General features: G+C 47.5%; 1 long non-coding RNA gene across 2 annotated transcripts in view; it reads right to left on the bottom strand.

The window, feature by feature from the left end:
- LOC128331809 (uncharacterized) overlaps positions 1–24867 on the bottom strand; it is a 55220-nt gene extending 30353 nt beyond the window's left edge. For both annotated transcript variants that reach the window (XR_008310435.1, XR_008310436.1), the window contains exons 1-2: positions 24731–24867; positions 15381–15565 (exon numbers count right to left, since the gene is read on the bottom strand). This is a non-coding gene — a long non-coding RNA (uncharacterized LOC128331809). The remainder of the gene's footprint in view (positions 1–15380; positions 15566–24730) is intronic.
- Positions 24868–24920: the final 53 nt, after the last annotated feature.

The following is a 24920-nucleotide window of genomic DNA, read 5'->3' as shown; positions in this document are numbered from 1 at the left end:
GGTGCAATTTCAGTGCTTGCCCTAGGCACTATTTCCCCTAGATACGCCTCTGGTCACATTGTCAAACAAAAATGAATAACTGGCCATTTCAAGCTCTAAGTAAGTCCACATTTGGACTAGAAAGTGCTGAGAACTTCGCATGCTTTAGTTTGTAATAATGCATCCAGGCTGGATGGGAAAAAGTTATGTGCACCAAGATCAAATGGAGAAAGAAAGAAAAACGCGAGAAGGGGAAGAGGGGGGTGGAGGTTAACATGCATTATAATCTCCTTATCTAAGAGACCAGCCAAGGAGGTGTGAAAGTTCACTTTCTGGGGGCCACCTCTTGGTGAAAGGAAAACGAAAACTCATTAGAGTGTTTGCTCAGAAAACAGGCCCCCCCTGGCCATCCCCGCTGGGCCCGAAAGCTGAGACACACCACCTGATCCCCCTGGATCAGCAGAACGTCTATGCCATTTAAGTTGAGGCAGATGGAGAGCCTCCACCAGGCCTCTCCGGAAGTGGCAGAGCGCCTGCTTCTGACAGGAGTCAGGACCTTTGGGAAGAGCAGAGGGTTGTGTTGTCCCCAGATCCTGGCAGTGACGAGGCTTGTGAGGAAAAACAGGCCCCCGTTTTGTAGCTCAGGGAGTGCCCTCGTGCCAAGCAAAGAAGAAGAAAGAAGGGAAGCTTATAAAGATTCTTGACAACTCTAAACAATACATAAACGGCTGGGGGGAAGACCCAGATTGCACAGCTGAAGATCCCAGCACTGAGCCCATTTAATCAACAAATTCCCAGCAACACACAGGGACAGAGAAAGTGGCCTTCTACAGAGTCATGCCCTTGCCCACTACACAAACTGGCAGCAACTCTCCGGGGTCTCCTCCGGGCAGGAATCTTTCCCAGCCCTTTCTGGAGGAGCTGCCAGGGATTGAGCTGCCAGGCCTCCTGCCTCCAAAGCAGATGCTCTACCACAGGTCTATGGCCCCATGCCATAGGATACACAAAACTAAACCAGGCTCTCATCAAATAAATATGCAGTGGGTTGCATCCAAAGGTTCTCTTCCTCCAGAGAAAGGGGACCTTTGGATGCAACACACTGGTCTGCTCTATTTTGCTTGGGTCCCATAGGAGCCCTGAACCTCAGGGCTGCCTTCTCAAAATTACTATTTGTGTGTAAGGAAAGGCTGGGAAATGCACACAGCAAAGCATATTCAGTGAAGGCCAATTTATGGCGGTTCTCCCCCATATTGTTTAAGCAATGTCAGTGCTTTGGTTGAAACTAGTTCCAAAGAGAAAAAGATGTCACCAGAGTGGTGTAGTGGTTAGAGTGCTGGACTAGGACCAGGGAGACCCCATTCAGCCATGATACATGCTGTGTGACTCTGGGCCAGTCACTTCTCTTTCAGCCTAACCTACTTCACAGGGTTGTTGTGAGGAGAAACTTAAGTACGTAGTACACCGCTCTGGGCTCCTTGGAGGAAGAGTCGGAAAGAAAATGTAACTAACTAACTAACTTCTGCTTTCCAAACATCTCTGTGGAGCTTAAAACCTTGCAGCTTCTCTGAAATAGACAAGCCTTTCTCTTGCCCCCACCTTTCACCTTCATCTCCCAGATGCATATGGCAGCTCTCTGCTGCCCTCTACTGTACTTCTCATATATAACGGAAAGCAAGGGGAGACAGTTCTGCTCTATTTGCAAATACAAATTTCTCAGTGGAGTGGCAGTGATACCGGGGGCCGGTAGGGGGCGGGACTAGAGTTAAATCAGAATTTTTCTGTCTTTTTTCTTTCTTTTTAGTAGAGCTCCTGTGCATTGCAGGAAGGAATTCAGTAATTGCAGCCTTCCAGCACAGAGATGCCATGATACACTGCCTGTGCCGGAAAAATAGGAACATAGGAAGCTGCCTTATACCAACTCAGACCATTGGTCCATATAGCTCAGTATTGTCTGCACAGACTGGCAGCAGCTGCTCTCCTAGGTTGCAGGCAGGAATCTCTCTCAGCCCTACCTAGGGAGGGCACTTGGAACCTTCTGCACGCAGGTGCTCTTCCCAGAGTGGCCCCAACCCCTAAGGGGAATATCTTACAGTGCTCACACATATCTCCCATTCAAATGCAAACCAGGGTGGACCCTGCTTATCAAAAGGGACAAGTCATGTTTACAACCACACAACCAGCTCTCCTCCCATAGACCAGATCTCCTTCCCTAGTTGGAGACCAGTGTCCCCTGTAACAAGGATTCCCAGATGTTGTTGACTACAACTTCCATCATCCCCAGCCAAGGGCCATTGCAGCTGGGGATGATGGGAGTTGGACTGCACAACATCTGGGAATCCCTGTTACAGGGGACGCTGGTAGCAATCCTATCACTGCAGCCCTAGGACCAAAATATTCCAAGAATGAGAAGGGTTTCCCTAGCCAGATCCAGGCAGTAGCTAGGGGAGGAGGCAACATTCTTCCTATGTGAGCCGTGGGGAGAGGCAGAGTGATTATCTGACTATACACAGTGCTACTTTGAAGTCGGCTCTGGCAACTGTGATATCTGACAGACTGTACCAACTGCACTGAATGTCAGTTCTGTATATAATGCTGAAATCTGGTCAAGTACCTTAAGTGGCACAGCGGGAAAATGCTAGACTAACCAGCAGAAGGTTGCTGGTTCAAATCCCTGCTGGTACTATAATGGGCAGCAGCGATATAGGAAGGTGCTGAAAGGCATCATCTCATACTGCACAGGAGAAGGCAATGGTAAACCCCTCCTGTATTATCCCAAAAGAAAACCACAGGGCTCTGTGGGCGCCAGGAGTGGAAATCGACTTGACGGAACACTTTACTTTTTACCGTGGTCAAGTACTGCAATAAAGCTAAAGCCACCTAATGGCACAGCAGGGAAGTAACTTGCCTATGGAGCAAGAGGTTGCTGGTTCGAATCCCAGCTGGCATGTTTCCCAGACTATGGGAAACACATATATTGGGCAGCAGCAATATAGGACAGTGCTGGAAGGCATCATCTCACACTGCACGGAAAATGGCAATGGGAAACCCCTCCAAAGAAAACTACATGGCTCTGTGGTCACCAGGGGTCGACACCGACTCGACGACACAACTCTGCCATAATAAAGATAGTGATAAGTAGGCTCTGGATCTTAGCAGGATGAAATAATTAACATATATAATAAACACAATAAGCATATGTATGTAAGGTGCCTGACCAAACAGACATCCAAAAGATGCAACTAAGGCTATGTTTGCACAATCCTGGTTAAAGAGGTTTGACCTGCCTGCCTGGAGGCAGTGATAGGCTGGCTGAGGGATAGCAAACTGAGACTGAATCCAAATAAGACGGAGGTATTTATTGTGCAGGGTCAGAACCCATGAGACAATTTGGATCTGCTGGTTCTGAATGGGGTCACACTCCCCCAGAAGGAACAGGTACGCAGTCTGGGAGGGCTTCTGGAGCCAAATCTCTCCCTGGTGTCTCAGGTCGAGGCAGTGGATAGAGGTGCTTCCTTTCAGAGGTGCTTCCTTTGGCTGATATGCCAGCTGTGTCCATTTCTTGAGATAAATGGCCTCAGAAGAGAAGTACATATGCTGGTACCCTCCAGACTTGATTACTGCAATGCGCTCTATGTGGGGCTGCTTTTGCATGTAGTCTGGAAACTGCAATTGGTACAGAATGAGGCAGCCAGATTGGCTCCGCCGGGTCATCTTGAAGAGACCACATTACTCTTATATTAAAAGAACAACACTGGCATGTAAAAGTTTCCGGGCAAAATACAAGGTGCTGATTATAACCTATAAAACCCTAAACAACGTAGGTCCTGGTTTTTTAAAAGAACGTCTTCTTCTCTATGAGCCACATCACCCACTGAGATCATCTGGAGAGGTCCGTCTGCAGTTGTCACCAGCTCATCTGGTGGCTACACAGGGACAGGCCTTCCTTGCTGCTGCCCCCAAGACTCTGGAACGCACTCCGCCGCTGCTAACATAAGAGGCTCCCCATCTCGGACAACTTTTTAAAGACCAGAGGTGCACCTAGGCAATTTTGGAGCCTGGACCTAAAAGCCTTTTGTCCCTGCTACAAGATAAGCATCATCCCCCTACACACACACACACACACAGTATTTTTAACATGTGGGTTCTTGACGGCACAAGCATTCTTGAACTCACAAGAATATAAGGATGTAAAACAAGTATCTGAAGTTGGCATGTCTTTGGGGCAGAAAAGGGGCTTCTAGGGCAGAAGAGTGGGTTGGGTGGTAGTGCCCCAATGGGTGCCTGCTACCACCCAGATTTCAGAGCGATTGGGCAAAGGGGTGATTTTTTAAAATTTCTGAAGTTTGTGCACTACCACCCATCCCACTCTTTTGGCCCCGGGACCTTTTTTTAAAAAAAATCTGAATCAATTAGGATTCAAAAAACTCAGATACAAATCAAATCTGGGGTGATTTGGGGGTCAGATTCGGAGCCAAAACAAATTGTGGGTGTTTTGATTTGTGTTCAAATCAAAGCCAAAAAAAAAAAAATCAATTCATGCACACCCCTACTGTGAACATGTTTGACTTCCAACTGTCTTTTACTTCAACTGTGGCATCAACCTTTATTTATTTATTTAGATTTCTATACTGCCCTTCCAAAAACAGCTCAAGGCAGTTTACATTCAAATAAAAACAACTAAAATCAATTAACCGTTAAAATCAGAAACTACAAAAACAACATAAAACCAGTAACAAGACATTTAAAACAGTTTTTTAAAACCCTGGAAAACCAGGCCAAACATTTATAGTTTTAAAACCCTGGAAGGCCAGGCCAAACAGATAGGTCTAAAGGCTCTCCTGATGGCCAGTAATGAACTCAGATTATAGATTTCTGCCGGGAGTGCATTCCACAGCCGAATTCTCTCTCACACACACACACTCACTCGCGGTCTCTGTACGCATTTTTGTAAAAGGCCATTTTTGGCAAATTCTCCCCAATTTGTATTCACTGAAGCTTTCTTTAGCGTGACCTATTCAGCCTGACCTTCTCTCTGACTCAGATCCTGATGTAACAGCTTACATGAAAGGGCAGCAGCAATGCAAAGAGAAAGAATGAAAGACCATCTAGGCATGACACGTCTTTTTCAAACCTTAAAAGCAACCCTTGTAGGGTAGGGTTTGACTGAACTGGATCAGAACTGCTGTGGCATTCCTAGGAGTGGCTATTCGGCCAGAAGCCTTGTTTAAGATCAAGGTTCTCAATGACTATGAAAAATAGGCTTTACACATGAGCAATATCTAGTAGTCATCGCCAGCATGATTTCCATGATCCTGATACCTGGGTAATGCTAAGGTAGCCAGTCATTGATGGCTGTTCATGTTCTTGTTAATGACCCCAGTATAGGACTGTTGGCAACCTTAAGCCAGCAGCCCACCAGAAATACAGAGTACTTTGGCAGGGAGCAAGAAGGCATAGGAATTGGACCTCATTGTTTGTTTGTTTGTTTGTGAGAATAACTGGTTTGACCTGAGCCCTAGGTTCTTCCCATTAGCTGAAAATAAGGGACAAATGGCATCCCTTATGAGACAGACAATTTTGGTCTGAAATAAAGGATGTCCCTGCTAATAAGGGACTGTTGTTGACCCTAGATCTAACACACACACACCCCTTGGAGTGAAGGAAAGACACACAGCCATATTGTATATTTTCCACAGAAAAGCTGCCTGCAACTTTGTTTCCTAGTGCATTATAGACCGGAAAAGGAAAAGTGACAATTTGAAAAACCGCTGCTGTGGCTGCCCAGAAGGCAACTGATTTCTCCAGAGAAGCTGGATCGTCGTTAAAAGGTAAGCCTGCCCTCCCATCCAAATGGATCTAGCTGCTGACACCAGGTATTGGCTCAAGGCTGTCATCCTCTTGCATTGTATGCTCGATGCAAGAACGGCCTGGATTGTTATCAGGATCCAGCCAATAATTCAGTCTGTGCACAGCCTTACGTTCAAGTAAGTCATCTTGCTTAGTGTCCTTGCTTGTGTGCAGAGGAACAAATGAAAATCCATTATGACTTCCTTGTCTTTACAGAAGAATTTTATTTATTGGGCGCTTTCCAGATTACATGCTACAACCGCAGTAGTTTACTTCGGCTTGGCAGGCTTGTATTGAAACCATAAATAACTAGCCAACCCCTCACAGAGCATCTGTACGTTCTTTGGGGTTGGCCATTCCCACCTCCCCCCACCTCCTGCCCCACTCTCTCTTGCCCTCCCTCTAGCCCCACACTCTCTTGCCCTCCCCCTTCCTTTCCTCCCCTCCCTCCCCCCCCCCCCGCACAGTGCATCTTTCCTCACCAGGCGGGTCCTCCTTAACAGGCGGCAGTCACCCATTTAAGGCCGGGCCCTGCTGCTGGCGCTGCAGCTGCTCCTCACGGGGAGGTGGGAGGCCAAAAAGGGCCCCGCCGCTGCCGTTCCTCCTCCTGGGAGGCGAACAGGGCCACCCGTTTCCCTCCCGCCCCAGGCTGCAACGGTCACCAGGGCTTCGCCCCCCCCACCCGCTCCCCACTCACGGGCCAGGGCCAGTCCATCCCGCTGTCACTGCCTCCTGCCTCCCACCTCCTTCCACCCTAGGCCACCTCCTCAGGCCATTTTGCGGCCAACCGCCACCACCCACTGCCATTTTCTTTCCCTTGGAACTCTCGCAGCGTGTCACAAGAGTTCCGCCACCAAATCCTGGGCACGCATGCTGGCTAAGAGAATTAAATCTATAAAAGGTTGTTGCACAAAGCCACCAGCAGGGGGAGCAGTCTTTTCTACCTTGCCCAGACCTCTTACAAGGAGAAAATTGTTGTGGGTTGTTAATTTTGTCCCCAGTAGTAACCAGCAGAGCACTAGGGATGAGCACACACTCCAGTTACAGAATAGGTAGCAGAGGATGGTTTTGTTGTTGCAGCTATTTAGAGAAAATACATGGAGATTCTTGTAGAACTAAATTCTAAGTATTTATTGGTTAAATACACTTGGATAGGAAAGACCTAATCCTAATCTAAAGGACTACATACTGAATAGGTATGGAGGGAGAGAAATGTTTCCATCTGCTCTCTAAGAAGAAAGGAAGGATTGTAAGGCTCAACAGGAAATACCTGAAGAGTAATTTCAGAGGTCATAGAGTAGAGAGAGGTAGAACAGTTACGGAGACCCTCACGCACTATCTCTACTCCCAATGCCCCTAGTGGTCATTAGGATAGTTGGTGCAAAAGGTCGATGCACTGGAACTCCATCTCCAACAAAAATACAGCTTTTTTCCCCTTTTGCAACATTGTAGCACTATAACACAAAGATAAAACCCAAAAGAAGGCATCAAAAATGCTGCTCCTTGCTGACAGCACAGGGACTGTGATGTAGAAACAGAAACAGTATGGAAGCACACTTAACAGACACGTAGTGACACTGTTGTAACATGTAATCTGGAAAGCACCATGTTTAAACATTTACAGAATACCCTGCCTTTCCTGCTGAAGCTATTCAAGGCTGCTTAGAACATAACCAAAAAAAAAGTGTATAAAAATAAGCAATTCAATCAAGCATATACAGAAAAATTACAACAGAATAAAGCAGTGCCCAAAAGTCAAAAATGCTTTACATTCCAGTCTACTCAATGAAGCAAAGACACCAGACAGCCCCGAAAGCTTGTTGGAACAGCCAGTTTTTTTACCCGGCACCTGAAGGAACAAAGTGAGCTGACTAAACAGGCCTCCAACAGGAGGGTATTCTGCAAACTTGGTGCCACTGCCGAAAAGACTCTGCTCTTTGTGGATGCCTGCCAAACCTCTCACGGCAAAGGCACTTGAAACAAAGCCACAGATGCTGACTAAGCATATGGGGAGGAACTTATAGGAGATCTAATGCTGTAATGCAAAAGGCATGTGGGCAGCATGACCAGCGTTTTGCATTATGTTCCTAAAGGCACTAATTAGTTGCAAGCCAGTATATGCTGTTATTGTTTCAGCAACCACTTAGTAGGCACTCTTGTTCAGAAAATTATCAGTTTACAAAATAAGAGGCTTGATTTAACTATTCAAGTCCCCCTGATTTAACTCAATCCACCCCGGTACCATCTCGTTCCAAACGGAACAGCAACTCCTGACCAAGAGGACTACGGCACTTTTAACCCCTGAGACCATCCAACATCTCATGGCTGAGGTCTGCACAGCACACGCTGTGACCCACCAAGCCAAACAGAGCCCACAGTAGAGATGTGAAGGGGGTGGGGGCCGGAATACTGGGGTGGGGGATATTTTTCCGGGGGGGTGAAGAAGAAAACCCTGGTGTCCCCCCGCTGCATTCTCCCCATTCCACCCCACCCCAGGCCTTCACATTTCTAGCCCCAAACCATGTTTTGTGTTCAACACCTCTCCTCTCCCCCTCCCACCAGCTTTTCACAGTTCTAGGCAAATAGCAAAAAACATCAAGCACCCCCACTCCCAAGTGGGTCACTACACATGACTTGCTCGATAATAAGCTGCACAGACCAGCCGAAGACCTTCTTGGAAGTTCATGAGACTTAGCAGTAAGGTTTAGCAGTCTAGCAGCAGTAGTGGCCAGTGAGGGTGGCAGGAGAGATCTTTAAAAATAATAATAATAATGTTGAATTTAGCCACCGTCGCACCCAGCAGCAAACCAGCAGCCATCAATCCAGCATCCCACAAGGAGGCTGCCCCACCCCTACAAGGAATATGACGACAATGAATATTTATACACCGCTTTTCAACAAAAGTTCCCAAAGCAGTTGAGAGAGAGAGAGAGAGAGAGAGAGAGAGAGAGAGAGAGAGAGAGAGAGAGAGAGAGAGAGAGAGAGAGAGAGATCCCTGTCCCCAAAGGGCCCATAGTCTAAAAAGGAAACGAAAGATAGATACCAGCAACAGCCACTGGAGGGATGCTGTACACTGGGGATAGATAGGCAGTGGGGAGGGATAAGGCCAGTTGCTCTCCCCCTGCTAAATATAAGACAATCGCCACTTTTAAAAAGGTGCCTCCTTGCTCAGAGGGACCAGACCTGCCGCTCAGCTGGCTTCTGTGCATGTGCAGTGGCCAGTGGAATGGTTAGGCTGGCAAAAGCTCACTGTGCTAACTGTGGTGTTTTGGGTTGATCAGTTCCTTGACCCAGGCCAGTTTCTGAATGGGGCTTTGTATTCTAGTCCTGGAGTAGAGGCGGGGCTAAGAAACAGCCAGCAGCAAGAGCACAGAAAAGCCGCCTGCATTCGCCTCTCTGGACAGAAGATCTGTTTCATTCAATTATGAATATTCCTGATTCCACCCCACCGCCTTGTCCTTGCAGGCCACAACTCTTCCCTTTGGATTCTGCACTAACCCCTGAACTGGCCACCAGTTCACATGCACACGTGCAGAGGCCAGTTGAGTGAGAGGAGCAGCCTCCCTGCGGAATGCTGGGTCGGCCCACCACTTAATTGTATGTGGGTATTATATGTGGGTACATATGGCATATTTTTTTTTAAAGGTATCTCCCGCCACTCTCACCACCACCCCCTGGAGCCAGCCTTACCAGCTGCTACTATCTAGCAGATGCTGAAGGCTTGGCAGATGTCAGGCGCTGTTCGAAGCCTTGTGTGAAACTATCAAGAGTACTTTAAACATCACACATAGAGGTGTGCAGCGAGCTTGGCGGCAGCCCAGGTACAAGCTGCCTCCACCTGCTTCTGTAGCTGCCCACCACCACCACCTGCCTGCCTGTGCCAGCCGTGCCCCCTTGTGCTGGTGTCAGATGCCCTGGCGGTGCAGAGGGTGTGGCCAACCCCAGGGCGGGGGTGGTGGTGGTGATGTGCGGCCCTTTAGTCCTTTCCAAGCGGCTGCCTCTGTGTCTGTCAGCAGGGTGTTCTTTCTGTCTCTCACTTGGAGTGAGGGAGAGAAAGCAACCACCCAACCGACAGATGAAATGCTCACTGACTGGAAGAGGCACCTGTGAGCCAGGCCCCTCTTTCCCAGCCGTGAGCGCTTTGTTCACCAGCTGAGTGCAGGAGGGGGGTGAGGGGTGCCCTGGGGGGAGGGGGCGGGAGCACTCTGGTGGCCCAGGGACATTTGTCCCCCTTCGCCCAAGGGTACCTACGCCCCAGTGTACATAATGTCCTAAGGAACACCACAATAAAAGGTACATCACTGAAGCGCAGAAAGCCATTGCAAGCCAGCTACATAAAGTATGGCTTAGCAATGCCGGGGCTTGTGTTAACAAGTGGCTGCCGCTCTAGGGTTTAGAAATCCTGGCCAGAAGCTATTTTGACCCTGCTTCTGACCTGCAGTTTCGAGATTGCCCTGTGGATGCAACTGATCCATCTTTCTCCCCATTCAGAGACCAGGCTCAAATGCTCCAGGCAAAAAGACATAGCAAGCCTGAGGCAAAAGACGGGAACCACCCTCGGTTCTACAGGGCAATGAGCAAATTTCCTTTTTGGATACAGAAAGCAGAAGAGTGAGTCCACTTGCACATCTGGATATATGAAGCTGCGGGAATCACTCCCCTGGTCCATCTTGCCTAGTACTGTGTCTACCCTGACGGGCAGTGGCTGTCTTGAGTTTCAGACAGAGGTCATAGGAACATAGGAAGCTGCCATATACTGAGTCAGACCCTTGGTCTATCTAGCTCAGTATTGTCTTCACAGACTGGTAGCGGCTTCTCTAAGTTTGCGGGCGGGAATCTCTCTCAGCCCTATCTTGGAGAAGCCAGGGAGGGAACTTGGAACCTTCTGCTCTTCCCAGAGTGGCTCCGTCCCCTAAGCGGAATTACTTGCAGTGCTCACACTTCTAGTCTCCCATTCATATGCAACCAGGGCAGACCCTGCTTAGCTGCGGGGACAAGTCATGCTTGCTACCACAAGACCAGCTCTCCTCTCCTTCTAGCCTTGCTACCACCTGAGATCCTTTTAGCTGGAGATGCCACAGACTGAACTTGGGGCCTTCAGCAAGCAAAGCATGTTTTGTTTTGTTTTGACCAGCAAGCTGCAGCCCCTTCTTGCATTCACTGTATGTCTCAACCACAACATGCAGTTCACAGCCTGATCCGATGGCCTGCTGGGGAGATGAAAAAGGTTGACAGGGTTAGTGTCTGCACTTACAGTGGCACACAGAGCAGTGCGGTACACATTAAAAGGCAGTTCACACAGTGGAGAACAGGGTAGGGGGTGCCTCCTACCTCACTTCGGGAACTGCGTGCACTGCTGTTTGCTGATCATCTGTCTGTTTAGAACAGGCACCCCCAAACTGCGGCCCTCCAGATGTTGCTGAACTACAACTTCCAGCATACCCAGCCACAAAAAATTGTGTCTAGGGATGCTGGGAGTTGTAGTTCAGCAACATCTGGAGGGCCGCAGTTTGGGGATGCCTGGTTTAGAATGAGGCTGGAGGCGCCATCCATGATCGTGTGCTCAGCAGCAGCAGCCAGGTCAGAGTTTTTTTGCTGCTCTGAGGAGTTGATCAGATTGCCAGGCTGCCCTACATACAAGGGTTCTATCGAGCAAAGGAGGCCTCAACTGACCGCAGCTAGGCTAAGATCAACTTGCAGTGCTCAGCCCAGCAAACCACCCTTGGTGTAAGAGGTTGCAAGTCCTTCTGGCTTGCTAATGGGCCAGGGTGTGAGTGGCGCAGGAGTTAAGCCACCGGAGACTTGGTTCAAGAAGACTACACATCCACCTCACGGAAGCCCAGCATCTATACGGTTCTGATTAATCCCAAACGGTGGCCCTGCATGAATTCTCAATTTTTCCACCAGATGTGCCCACTAGAGGGCAGCACAGCCCCAAGAAAAGCAGCGGTGAACAGGCTCAAGACCACTTGCAATCATCAGTATGTCAACTTCAAAGCCTAGCATCTCTCCAAAATCATCATTAGCCATTTGCCCTTGTAACCATTTATCTGCTCTTTCTCTCTGTTTTTGTCTTTCTCTGATCTCACAAAGGATTTCTCAAAAAGCCTAGCAGAGAACATGGAGCAATTCCTAACAAACGAGAGATGTGCGCTTTGAGAAATATTACTGGGTGGGGTGGAAAGCAGCATTTCTGCTCTGTTTGGCCTTCACTCTGTTAATTTGATCTCTCCTCTGTGTATCTCAAACAGCCATCCCTCTTCTCCATCCCAATCATGCATCTGGCTTCTGACCACAAGAGCCCAACCAGTGCAAAAAGTGGCAACCAGGGTTTTATCCGGAGCTGCCCAGTGGCAGCACATCACACCCATTTTGAAAGAGCTGCACTGGCTACCAGTGTGTTTCTGGGTCCAATTCAAGGTGCCGTTTTTGACCTTTAAAGCCCTTAACGGTTTGGGCCCGGGATACCTGAGAGACCATCTGCTCTCAAGGGTTGCTGCCCGCTTGATGAGGTCATCTGAGGAGTCTCTGCTCCGGGTGCCAACAATGAGGGAGGCTCGGCTGCCGTGCATGCAGGGACAGGGCCTTCTCTGTTGCTGCCCCCAGACTCTGGAATGCTCTCCCAGTGGGTATCCGCTCCATCACAGCTTTTAGAAAGCATGCTAAATCCTGGCTTTTTACCCAGGCTTTTATATGATTGTCTCTGCTGCTGCTCTTTGTATTTTGTACTGTTTTTATGCTTGTGTTTTAAATTTTTAATCAGATTTGTTTTATATTTTTAGCTTAACATTTTAATTGTGTCTTTTTAAAAATCTTGTTTTTAAATTCTGCTGTAAACCGCCTTGGGATTGTTTTAATGAAAGGCGGAATATAAATTTAACAATAAATAAATAATAAATAAATAAACCACAATAAGACTGAGAAATTATTCTAATTGTTTTTACTTTATGCTCTGAATTACCTAGGAATGCCATAGCACGAGACTGGAAAGGCCATCAATGGGCCCTATTGTGGTGCCCCAAGACAGTGTTGAATATACCTAGAGCATCTTCCTCCATCACCTAATCAGACGCATCTTCAGCAAAGGAAGGAGATTCCACAGTCTTCCTGAATAGCTTCATCTAGCACTGAAAGTTCTTCCTAATTTTAAAACCTTGTTTTTAATATCTATTGTAGTCTATTGTTTTTATTGTCATGTCTTTTAATGTGTAACTTCTAAATATTTTAAATTGTGTACACTGCCTAGAGACTTACAAATCAGGTGGTATAGAAATAGGATACATAAATATAAATAAATAAATGAACAAATAATGCCAGAACATGTCGTTGCCACATGCTGGTTGTGTTGTCTCCTGATCTGGCTTACCCTTAAAAACCTACCTCCTCTCCTACAATCCCCTTCTGCAGCTCAACAAACCCATGGTCTCAATCATGACCTGAGGAGCATCAGTGTGGCCCTATGAAGCTGCCTCATACGGTGTCAGACCCTTGGTCCATCCAGCTCAGTAATGTCTACTCCGACTGCCAATGGCTCTCCAAGGTTTCAGGCAGGAGTCTCTCCCTGCCCTACCTGGAGATGATGCCAGGGGATTGAACCTGGGACCTTCTGCATGCAACGCTCATGTGGTCAGCTGGCAGACAAAATATTGCCTGAGCCAACCAACCCAAAGTCTCTTTTTGGGAGAGAAAAGGTGGCAACACTGATGCTGGTGATGTTGAAGGTGGCAACACCCCCTCTGAAAAGGTGGAAAGGATGAATCTGGATGCTCTTTCTCCTACGTCCTGACTATGGGTTTTCAGTGTTGCTACAGAGCTGAGAAGTTGGACTCAACCAAGGTGCTTCCTCCTTCCCCAAAAGCTACCAGGAGGCTTTACACACAGGGCTTCTACTCGGAATCGACTTCAGAAGAGAGTGAGGCGCGTCTTATGATCAGTGAGTCTCTCCGGGAAGGGGTTTGCGGGGAGAGCAGCCCTGGGTGGCCGGATTGGCCGCCCACACGACTGCCGGCTCCATCACGGAGCCAGTGGGGGCTGTGAGGATTGGGGACTGTGCGGGCCCTGGAAGTTCCAGGATGCCCCGCGCAAGTGTGCGAGGCATCTTGGAGAGACCCCCAGGGTCGGGAGGCTTGTTTCAGCCTCCCGGCGGGGCCTCCTCATGTGTTGCCGTGGCATGGAGCAATCCAAAGCACATAGAAATGCAGATACCACTCTTTAGGAAGCTCCCGCCCTCCCCGATTGGCTAGAAGGAAAACACAGAGCATGCCATGTGAACTTGTTTCAAAACAAAACCAGAGAATAGAGGGGAGAGGCTGCTTCCCTCAATGCCACAAGTGTAGTTCGAAGTGGCTTTACCCCACAGCAATAAGCCATGTGCAAATAACTCCCAGGCAGCCATATCCCATCAGAGCCTGGAACCTGAGGGCAGCCTTAACTTAACAGCCATCGTCTCTTAAAGGGTGGGTTCACACATATTGCAGCACGTAAGGTTGCCACGAACCGCCGGTTCACCACAAGCACGCACTCTCCATATGAACAGTCATATCATTCAAACCTGAGAACATCAGCTTATGCTGCAGCACTTTCCTTGGGCAACCTGACATCTGTAACCAACTTTAAATTTAGGTTATAGAGATTGGGTTGGTGGAGGGAAGTGCTACAGGATATGCTGAAATTTCTGGGTTCAGATGACACAACTGGTGCAGAAGTAGCGGGCCGACTCCTGCTGGGAGTGCACACTCCTAAGGAACCTGTCGTTTATGGCAATCTTTCTTGCTGCATTATGTGTGAACCTGCCCAGAAAATCACCAGCACTGTCAGAAGTCTGGTTCTTTGATCAGAAAAAAAAAGTGGTAGCATGAAATAGAGAAGACAGTACTTCTAAGACAAATTCTTTAGGTAAGTGTTCTTCTTTAGATGAATTCATGGAGGATAGGGCTATCGATAGTTCTTAGCCTTTATATATTTCCATCAGGGTCACTCATGACATGCCCTTGAACAGCAGGTACTGGGGAACACCAGCAGGAAAGAGTTATTGCCCTCTTTCCCCCACCTGTGAGTTTCCCAGATGCACCTGGTTAGCCACTGTGTGAGGGAGAATGCTAGACTGGATGGGCCTTGGCTTGAGAACATTTTATGTTCTTAAGCATGTGCAGAGTGCCTTTCACATAACTGAATATCAGTCTCCATATACGTGGGATTTAAAGTCTTCAGGCCAGGCTGACTCCAAATCATTTCGTTTTAAAAATTAAGACCTCCCCCTCAAATTTGCAATTAGATTTGCTCTTTCTAACAAATTAAACATCTGCCTCTCACTTCTGCTAGTCGAAACCATTCCCAGAGGGGGTAGCCATGTTCATCTGTTGCAGCAAGAACAGCCAAGCATCTTTCAGTACCTTGCCTTAAATATTAACAAATTTGATTGTAGCATCAGCTTTCATAGACTACAATCCGGTGAAGTGCCCTGTAGTCTACAAAGCTAACATGCAATGAAAATGTTTTTCTTTAAAAGTGCCACGTGACTCGGCTGTTTGGAGTCCAAACTGGTCACTGCTTACCTGTGCCGTATGAGCATTCTTCAAAGCCGAAGGGGTTTTCATCTCTCTCCCAAGGCCAACCAACAGGTGGAACTGTTTGTGATGTAATATTGCACCAGCCGGTGTCACTTGCTACCTTTCCGAGGCACTCTCCGGGGGATGCTCCAGGGGAAAGAGCAGCAGGTGGAATAGGCCAGGTAGTTCAGCTAAAAATGGTGACAGGTATTTGTGTGTTATTTTGGTGACTGCACCAATATAAAATTAAACCTTAAGTTAGATAAATAAACCAAGCAGATGATATTTTTCCAGCAAACGGAGTCTCTCGTCAAGGTCAGTTGGTTGAAAATGTCACCTCCCTCATTGCAATTTTATTTTTAAATGCTTTATAAAGAGCCTTGCCAAGATATTATGGACTCTCCTCCTTTAACAGACAGACACCTAAATGTGATGCAAAGGATGCTTAACTTTCATCTCTGTGCCAGGAAAAGCTTTCCTACTACATTTCTGGGCTACCAAAAAGGGCTAGTTTTAAAAGTGGCAACCTCATTGGCAGGCTCAAGCCCTGAGTAGACCCCTTGTACCTTTCAGGTTTGTATGAGGAGAAGCTTCTCCAGGTGTGGCTTTTCCCATCACAGTCCTCTAGTGGTGGGGAAAGCCACACCTGATGCAATTTTCCCTTCTGAAATGTGTAATTATTCTCTCAGGACAACCCCATTTATTAAACATGAATTGTGGGTTTAATAACATGTTGAAATATTAATAGTATTCAGGACTGCAGCGCTCCCCACACCCACTCCAGCATAACTCCTGAGCCCTTAACAGCTGCATGATTTGCAGAAATTCAACAGATGCCTATTGCCTTGGCAGAGGAGTGTTGTGGATGGAGAGTCTCCATTGGAGAAAGCTTTACTTGGTGAGTGTCTCCTAGTCATGAAGTGCAGGAGCCGTGTTGGGGAAAATAATTCTATGTACCTTCTGCTAAGTAACAGGCAGGGAGTGGCCCGTCCATGTGGCGAGGTGAATCGGTTGCCTCAGGTGGCAGATTGTTGGGGCACCAGCAAGGCAGCAAAATGCCCTCCGGCCCTCTGCTTTTAAAAAGAGGGGGAGAAGAAGAGGAGGGTGCACACTAGAGGGGGATCTGGCACCCGGCCTCAGCAGCACAGAAGTCTCTCCCACTGGAGACAGGCACTGATATTGAGACATATTCTCTGTCAGAGCTTCTCCTTCTCTGATTGCTTTTAACAAGATCCTTAAGACATACTTATTTCCCCAGGCTTTTAATTAAAATTAGCTTTAAACTGTTTCTTTTTATTCTGTGAATTTTTTATATTATTTGATATTTGTTGTATTTTGGATTATGTACACACACACACACACACACACACACGTATGGCAGCGTAGACAGATATTGTTGTTACCCAGAAATCCTTCTCCAAGAGTGAATCATTCCCCAGTGATGGAGGCTCTCCACATGTTTAGAGATAGTGAGGCTCGTCTCACGAAATTGGGTTTGCGGGGAGAGTGAGGCTTGGGAGTTTGGGGCCGCGCGGCCCCCAGAAGTTCCAGCATGCCCTGTGCAAGTAAGCAGGGCATGCTGGAGAGACCCCCAAGCCGGGAGGCTACTTTTTAGCCTCTCAGTTGGGGGTGTACTCGTGAGTTGCTGCGACGCAGAGCCACACCGCAGCAACACACGATTTTAAAAACCAGGCTTGTGGAGCGCTCGCTCCGCAAACCCGGTTTAAGGGCAGTGGCAATTCAGTGGGCTACCCGCTTGTAAACCACCGGGCTCGGTTTACATGACCGGTGAAAGGCTAGGCTCTGCTAGCCCAATTTTTGCTGGTTGTGAGAATAGCCTCATTCTCTCTTTGACTCCTCAGCACTAGCAAGCCTGTCTGGGCACGAGTGAGCCCTGCTAAACCAGTTTGGTAAATGTGGACTGAGTGTTCATCTTTGACCTTAGAAGGTGACCTACGTTCCGTTCCTCGTATGGCCACACAGATTGACAAAAGGGTCGTGGTTGAATCACTTTTATTATCACAGCTGATGGTTTTGCTGAGTGCCAAAGGTGTATGGTGACCATACAGAAGTGATGCACTCCCTGCCCAGATGAGAAAAAGAAGAGCAGGGGAAGAATTGATTCCATTTGGGGGGTTCAAGGACAAAAAGAAACCAGATTGGCCTAAACTAATGGAGATATAGTAACATATAGGCTCTAAATTCTGTAACAAGTGACCGAGGACCTTGCACAACCACCACCTATTGGGCTGGCATGTGTGATTGGAGTTGAGTGTTAGAAGTTGCACAAAAATCTTATTTTCTTTTGTCTGAGGGTCTATCTTTGTATTGGAAATATCTTATTAAACTGTAAGGTCATTCTCACGACCAACCCTATCTGGGTAAGACAGGGCTGTCGTATAAAGGCAGGGCTGGTCGTATAAAGCCAAGGGAGGGATCACTTCCAATCCCACTGCTCCTCCTCCAGATAGCCCAGATTTTAAACCCGGGCTTACAGCGAGGTAGGAGGACAAACACGTGCCTCCTCCTCCACTCGCTGGGGGTCATTAGGCTGTCGGCAGCTGCTCCCAGGCTGCTGGCAGTCATCTTGATCATAGAGCCAGGGGGAAGGAGCGGCCCAGCAGGACGGAGCTTTCGCAGGGTACCACACTGCTCGCATGGTGCTTTGTGGGATACCTGATGGCCTGGCTTCCCCCGCCTCTCAGCTCACTGCAGTGTTGCTTGTGCAGACGTGTAGGTGGAGAAGCCCTGATCGGGCTTGTGTCATGTGGGAACAGGAAGGTAGGGTTCTACCTTCCCTCAAGCTCCCCCCAATTTGGTCATGAGAACAAGCTGAGAGAGTATATATATTGCGTGAGTGTGTGTGTGTGTATGTATACAGAGAGAGAGGGAGGGAGGGGGAGAGAGAGAGAGCAAAAAGAAAATGATAAGATGGAGAAAATGCTCTAAAACTGACCAGTATATAATAGTGATGGAGTAAGAAAAGGTCAAGTCAGGGTGGAGGAGCAGGTAAGGTGAGTCTCAAGAATGCCTAATCCTAGCAAGACTGGGATGAGGAGTAGAGGGAAGCAGCTTAAAGTACAGAAAAGGAATGGAAATGTCAGGCACAGAGGGAGGGGCTGTGAATCAGCAATAAATGCAAAGGTCCCAGGTTCAATTCCTGACATCTCCAGGCTGGGCTGGAAAAGGCCCTGTCTGAGCGCTGCTGACAGCCAGTGCAGCTGGGTGGACCAATGGCCAGTATGAAGCAGCTTCAGATGTTCCTTAGATGAGGAAGGGACTGAGAGAATCTAAAAAGGACTTACTTTTGGCCAGGGCACATTAGAGCTTAACTTTTTCTGGAACCTATAAGTCATAACAAAATACCTACCTTTAAACATGTGAAGAGTGTCTTTCTGTCACCAAAGCAATCACAGCTGCCCCACCACCACCACACACACACATGGGATTAGGGGTACAGCTATCCAGGCCAAAAAGTACAGTTTTTAAGTCATAAGGTGTTAAACATTCGACTGGTTTTTAATTTGCACAAACTAATGTGCCTTAAACCACAAACACTCCAAGGATTAGTGGTGGAGTATATTAAAAAAAAAACCTCAGTTGACACATGGATTTTAAAAGAACAAGGATGATGAACTGGTTTGATTAGTCATGGGCCAAACTATTTGTAGTCTTATTTCTTATAAATATCAATACCCTGCCTTTAATTTTAAATAGAGAATGTTCAAGGCAGCCAACATAAAAAACAAAAATCCTATAAAGTCAATCAACATACTGCAGAAAGAAAGAAAGAAAGAAAGAAAGAAAGAAAGAAAGAAAGAAAGAAAGAAAGAAAGAAAGAAAGAGGATAAGTCATCATTATAACATTTGTTTTAATGGCAGCAGATAAAAACAAAGAATCTGGGTTTTAAAAGCCATTAACCAGCAGAGAAAGCCTGATGAAGAAGAAAGTAAAAACCTGGGGGCAAAAAACTGCCAGAAAGGGCACAAGGCATGCCTTCTTTGGAAGGCAATTCTGAAATCTGGGTGCAGCCACCGAGAAGGCTCTGGATTGCATGCCAACCAAATGCACATCGGATGTTGTCAGTGTTCAGCCTCTCCTTTAAAGAAGGTGGTTCTTAAAATACTCCAGCCCCAGACTGTTTATCAGTTTTCAGTATCACAGGGCAGCCACCAAGGGCCCAGGGCGGTGTTCTTCACTGCAAGACCTGTGAGCCAGCAGCAGGTCCCATGATCAACCCTAATTGTGGCCCCCTGACTAATAGTTTATTGGGCCTGTATGAAGCTTCGGCCAAAGTGGAACACTCTGCTCAGTCCCCCAGCACTATGTGGAGGCAGTCGTTCTCACAGTGCAAGGCTGTACTTTGCCCAGAGCTGATGGGCCTCTTTTAAGGGAAATAGAATCCTGTTGAGGCTCAGCCCCATCTTAGGAGGCTTGCACAGCATGCTGGGAAATGGAGCCTCTCCCCTTCCTAGAGCTCTTAAGGGAGGGTGCTCTCTCTCTCTCTCTCTTCTCTCTCTCTCTAAGCCCTCCCAGCACAGAGGTCAGCACACAGGGAAGCAGCTCTCATATTCTTCTCCGTTGCTGCCCCCCCGGACTTTGGGATGCGCTCCCTGTTGAAATAAGAGCCTCCCCGTCTCTGGCAACTTTTAAAAAGGTGCTGAAGACACATTAGGAACATAGGAAACTGCCATATACTGAGCCAGACCATTGGTCTATCTAGCTCAGTATTGTCTTCACAGACTGGCAGCAGCTTCTCCAAGGTTGCAGGCAGGAATCTCTCTCAGCCCTATCTGTATGCTTTGGTAGTTTGTTGGTTCAATAAAAAAATCTTGTCCTATAAAAAAATCTTGTCCTATCTTGGAGAAGCCAGGGAGGGAACTTGAAACCTTCTGCTCTTCCCAGAGCGGCTTCATCCCCTGAAGGGACTATCTTGCAGTGCTCACACATCAGGTCTCCCATTCATATGCAACCAGGGCAGACCCTGCTTAGCTATGGGGACAAGTCATGCTTGCTACCACAAAACCAGCTCTCCTCCCTGTGTAGTAAAAAAGAATACATTGATTCACCCAGACTTTTAATTAGATTCATGGTTTAAATGTTTTAATGCTGGCTTTAAATGATTTTTAATTGTTTGATTTAGTTTTGATTTTCACTGTTAATTGATTTTGATTGTCTTTATTTGTTGTAAACCGCCCTGAGCCATTTTTGGAGGAGCAGTATATAAATAAAATACATAAAATAAATAAATAAAATATTGAAGGTTTTCTGCTAAAGTGGGCTCCTCTTGAAAAATAGTGAAGATCACTAGTCTGGGGTAATCGGAAGGACCCACTGCCAATCCCCAACACCACCTCTTTTACACCCAGAGCCTTCGTGCAGTGGTGGTGGAGTGACTCTCTCAGCCAAGAGTCACAGAGGAGAGCTGGTCTTGTGGTAGCAAGCATGACTTGTCCCCTTAGCTAAGCAGGGTTCACCCTGGTTGCATATGAATGCAAGACTTGATGTGTGAGCACTGTAAGATACTGTATTCTCCTCAGGGGATGGAGCCGCTCTGGGAAGAGCAGAAGATTCCAAGTCCCCACCCTGGCATCTTCAAGAAAAGGTTGAGAGAGATTCCTGCCTGCAACCTTGGAGAAGCCACTGCTGCCAGTCTGTGTAGACAATACTGAGGTTGATGGACCTATGGTCTGACTCCGTATATGGCAGCTTCCTATGTTCCTAGTTGCTGCGTTTCCACATCCTCTCTCTCCCTTGAACTTTGGGGGCGGGGTCCACCCAGGTTGGAGCAGGCCCACGGAGAGCAGTTTGTCAAAGACCCCCTGACACTTGGAGCTGGCCCTGCATCTGGGGCTTTCAAGGTCAAGACCAGCATTTTGAAATGTGCCCAGAAGCCAACTGGGACTCCCAACACCCTTCTTGCTTGCAGCAAGGGAGTCACATGGCCGCGATACCCTGCTCCTATCAGTAAACTGGCTGCAGCAGCATTCTGCAGTTTCCAAGCAATTTTCCAAGGCCGGCACCACAGAGCAAGTTACCGTCATCCAAGTTGGGATCTAACTAAGCCGTGTGTCAGCACCGCCAGACCTGACTATTACTGTTTTATGGATCTATGCTTTTTGACTGATGATGTTCTTTGTAATATTGTGATGGTGTGGGCTGCACAGTAAAACTTAACTGACCGACTAATTAAAACAAAAAACAAAAAAAACCTGTAACGTCAAGCTATGGAATAATTTGTAATATTCAGCAGTCTTCTTTCTAGAGTTGCTACAGCAAAACCTTCAGGTAGTTCTTCTGGCTTCTCTAGGTTTGCCATCCACCCCCCTGTCTTCCCCCCTCCAGCAATAAATGTATGTTCCTTTAAGAGCCATGTGACAGGCAGAAATTAAGCAGGGGCATCTTTCATCTCTCTGCTGGAAAAAGGATGCACTTGTTGAAATGCTTTGTTTGGGAACGGACATAGCTGCAAAGGCCTCTCCCAGGAACATATGAAGCAGCCTTATGCAGAGAGTCAGACCACTGGTCTATGGAGATGTGGCTTTGGCTCATTATATTATTATTATTATTATTATTATTACATTTTATATTCCACTCTTCCTCCAAGGAGCCCAGAGCAGTGTACTACATACTTAGGTTTCTCCTCACAACAACCCTGTGAAGTAGGTTAGGCTGAGAGAGAAGTGACTGGCCCAGAGTCACCCAGCTAGTCTCATGGCTGAATGGGGATTTGAACTCGGGTCTCCCTGGTCCTAGTCCAGCACTCTAGCCACTACACCATGCTGGCTCATTGATAGAGCTCACTGATAGAGCATTTGCTTTTCAGAAGGTCCCAGGTTAAATCCTGGGCTGGGAAAGACTCCAACCTGAAACTCTGGAGAGTGTAGACAATATTGAACTAGATGGTCTGCTTCAGTATAAGACAGATTACTCCATTATTTCTACCCAACTTGGCGCAGCAGGGAAATGCTTGACTAACAAGCGGAAGGTTGCTGGTTCGAATCCCCGCTGGTACTATATTGGGCAGCCGCACTATAGGAAGATGCTGAAAAGCATTATCTCGTACTGCGCAGGAGGAGGCAATGGTAAACCCCTCCTGTATTCTACCAAAGACAACCACAGGGCTCTGGGGGCGCCAGGAGTCAAAATGGACTCGACAGCACACTTTACTTTACTTACAGCTCTGAGAAGTGCCAGGCAAAGGTATTTCATTCTTTGCCCTCCTACCAGAGATTCTTTTTAGTGGAAATACTGGAGATTGAAGCTGGAACATTCTCCACACAAAGCAGGTTTTCTACCATTGAACTGTACCAGCAACCCCAATGTTTTGAATTAACTGAATTTCCAGCTAATTTTTATTTATTTATTTATTTGCAAAAGTTCCTGGAGACGCTCTTCCAATTCCATGCATTTCCTCTTATTCCTTTTCCAAAGCATAACAACAATAATCTGATTATTTGATGACACCATTAGTATACATTTCCCCATGTATCCTTTTTTCGGCTCCTGGTGATGCTTGGTTTTCTGCATCAACCTGGGCTTGAAATCTTATCTCCTCCACAGCCCCCAAACCGAGGAGTCCTGGGCCTGTAAAGGGTTGCATAAAAGAGGGAAATCCCAGCTGGTGTAGCACCTCCCATCTCCACTGTTGGTGATGGGAAAAGCAGCACCCATCAAAGTTCCCCTTCCTCTCTAAGTCTAAAAGTGTAGGAGAGCCAGTGTGGTATAGTGGTTAGAGTGCTGGACTAGGACTGGGGAGACCCGAGTTCAAATCCCCATTCAGCCATGAGACTAGCTGGGTGACTCTGGGCCAGTCACTTCTCTCTCAGCCTAACCTACTTTACAGGGTTGTTGTGAGGAGAAACTCAAGTATGTAGTACACTGCTCTGGGCTCCTTGGAGGAAGAGCGGGATATAAATGTAAATAATTTTTTTAAAAAAATAAAAGGTACAGGGGTCTTCTCTGGCTACTGTTTTTCTGCAGGGCCGTTAAGGAGCACATTCCCTTTGGTTTCCTCTGCCCATTCTTGCCTTCCTTCTCCAAATTCTGGTGCCCTGGCAAGACTTGGTGGGCAGCTCCTTTCTTGTCTGAACTGGTTATGCTGTCCCCACCTACAGGACTGAACAGGGGCTTTCCCTTGATGAATCACTGGAGTGAACGACAGGCGATCCCTGGATCTAATCCAGGGTATCTTATCTTCCCTTCAGACTCTCTGCAGACAGGACGGGTTTCACATCACGGGTTTCACATCTTCATGTAAATTCCACAAAGAAGCAGAAGTCCAGAGGTGGCCTCACCATGAGTGTCCACTACAGTGCATTGTTTCGGGACCACTGTCAACAACAGCAGACTGGGAGAGAAACAGATCTTTGTTATAAATGCAATCTGCTGGTAAGTTCTGCCAAACAAGCCCTATGGAAATGAATGGTTGTTCCTTGCAGAGAGGCTTGTGCAAGAGAACCTCTTGGTGGATTGGGCCCCGTGATACCAAGCGGGAGCTGCCATTTGAATTTTCCATCTCAGGCATCAAAATGTCTCAACCCAGTGACAGTCCCTAGCCACCCTGGGATTCAAGACATTCACAACATAATCCATCCCTATTTTCACTAGCTTCCTCCTGTGCTTTACTCCCCCCGTATGCTTCATTTCCTATTTTAAAAACTGACCCTCAGTATTAATAAAATAAGACTACCTGCTCTGCTGGAAGTCTTTTTACACACACACACACATACACACACACACACACCTGACCTCGCACACATGGCATCTAGGTGGTGATTGCACTCTTGATGAGAAAGGGATTCTCTGCACGTTTGCCCTGTTCCTTCTTATAACAGCTCCACACCCCTTCAGCCCTGACCATAAAAACCATTTCTGGGGTTCACTCCAGTTCAAATTAAGCCCAGCTCAGGCACTTCCTCTCTCACCTACTGAAAGTCTGGAACGAGACACACAGGACACAGGAAGCTGCCACATACTGAGTCAGACCATTGGTCCATCTAGCTCAGTATTGTCTACCCAGACTGGCAGCGGCTTCTCCAAGGTTGCAGGCAGGAGTCTCTCTCAGCCCTATCTTGGAGATGCTGCCAGGGAGGAAACTTGGATGCTCTTCCCAGAGCGGCTCCATCCCCTAAGGAGAATATCTTACAGTGTTCACATATGTAGTCTCCCATTCATATGCAACCAGGGTGGACCCTGCTTAGCAAAGAGGGACAAGTCACGCTTGCTACCACAAGACCAGCTTTCCTCTGTGACTCGCTTCACACACACACACACACACACACACACACGCAAACGCTGCAAGACAGTTAAATTAATCGCAACACGGGATTTCACAGCATCCTTTCCAACTTACCTTCTGCCTTTTCCCTCCCCTGCATCTTGGGCCTAGCTGTGCAGGGCGGGAGATTGCTGCCTCCCCTAGAATGCCATGCCAAGTTTGAAGTGTGGTGCTGAGTTTTGAAGTTGGCAGGCAGGCAGGCAAAGGGTTAAAGGCAGGGCTGGCTGCTCCAGTGGTGGCACCTGTCAGGGGGAGGGAGCTGGAG

The sequence above is a fragment of the Hemicordylus capensis genome, chromosome 6 (genome assembly GCF_027244095.1).
Source record: "Hemicordylus capensis ecotype Gifberg chromosome 6, rHemCap1.1.pri, whole genome shotgun sequence".
In the NCBI taxonomy this organism is placed as follows: domain Eukaryota; kingdom Metazoa; phylum Chordata; class Lepidosauria; order Squamata; family Cordylidae; genus Hemicordylus; species Hemicordylus capensis.
The sequence above is the reverse complement of the archived record's forward strand: the minus strand, read 5'-3'. Positions and strand labels throughout refer to the sequence as shown.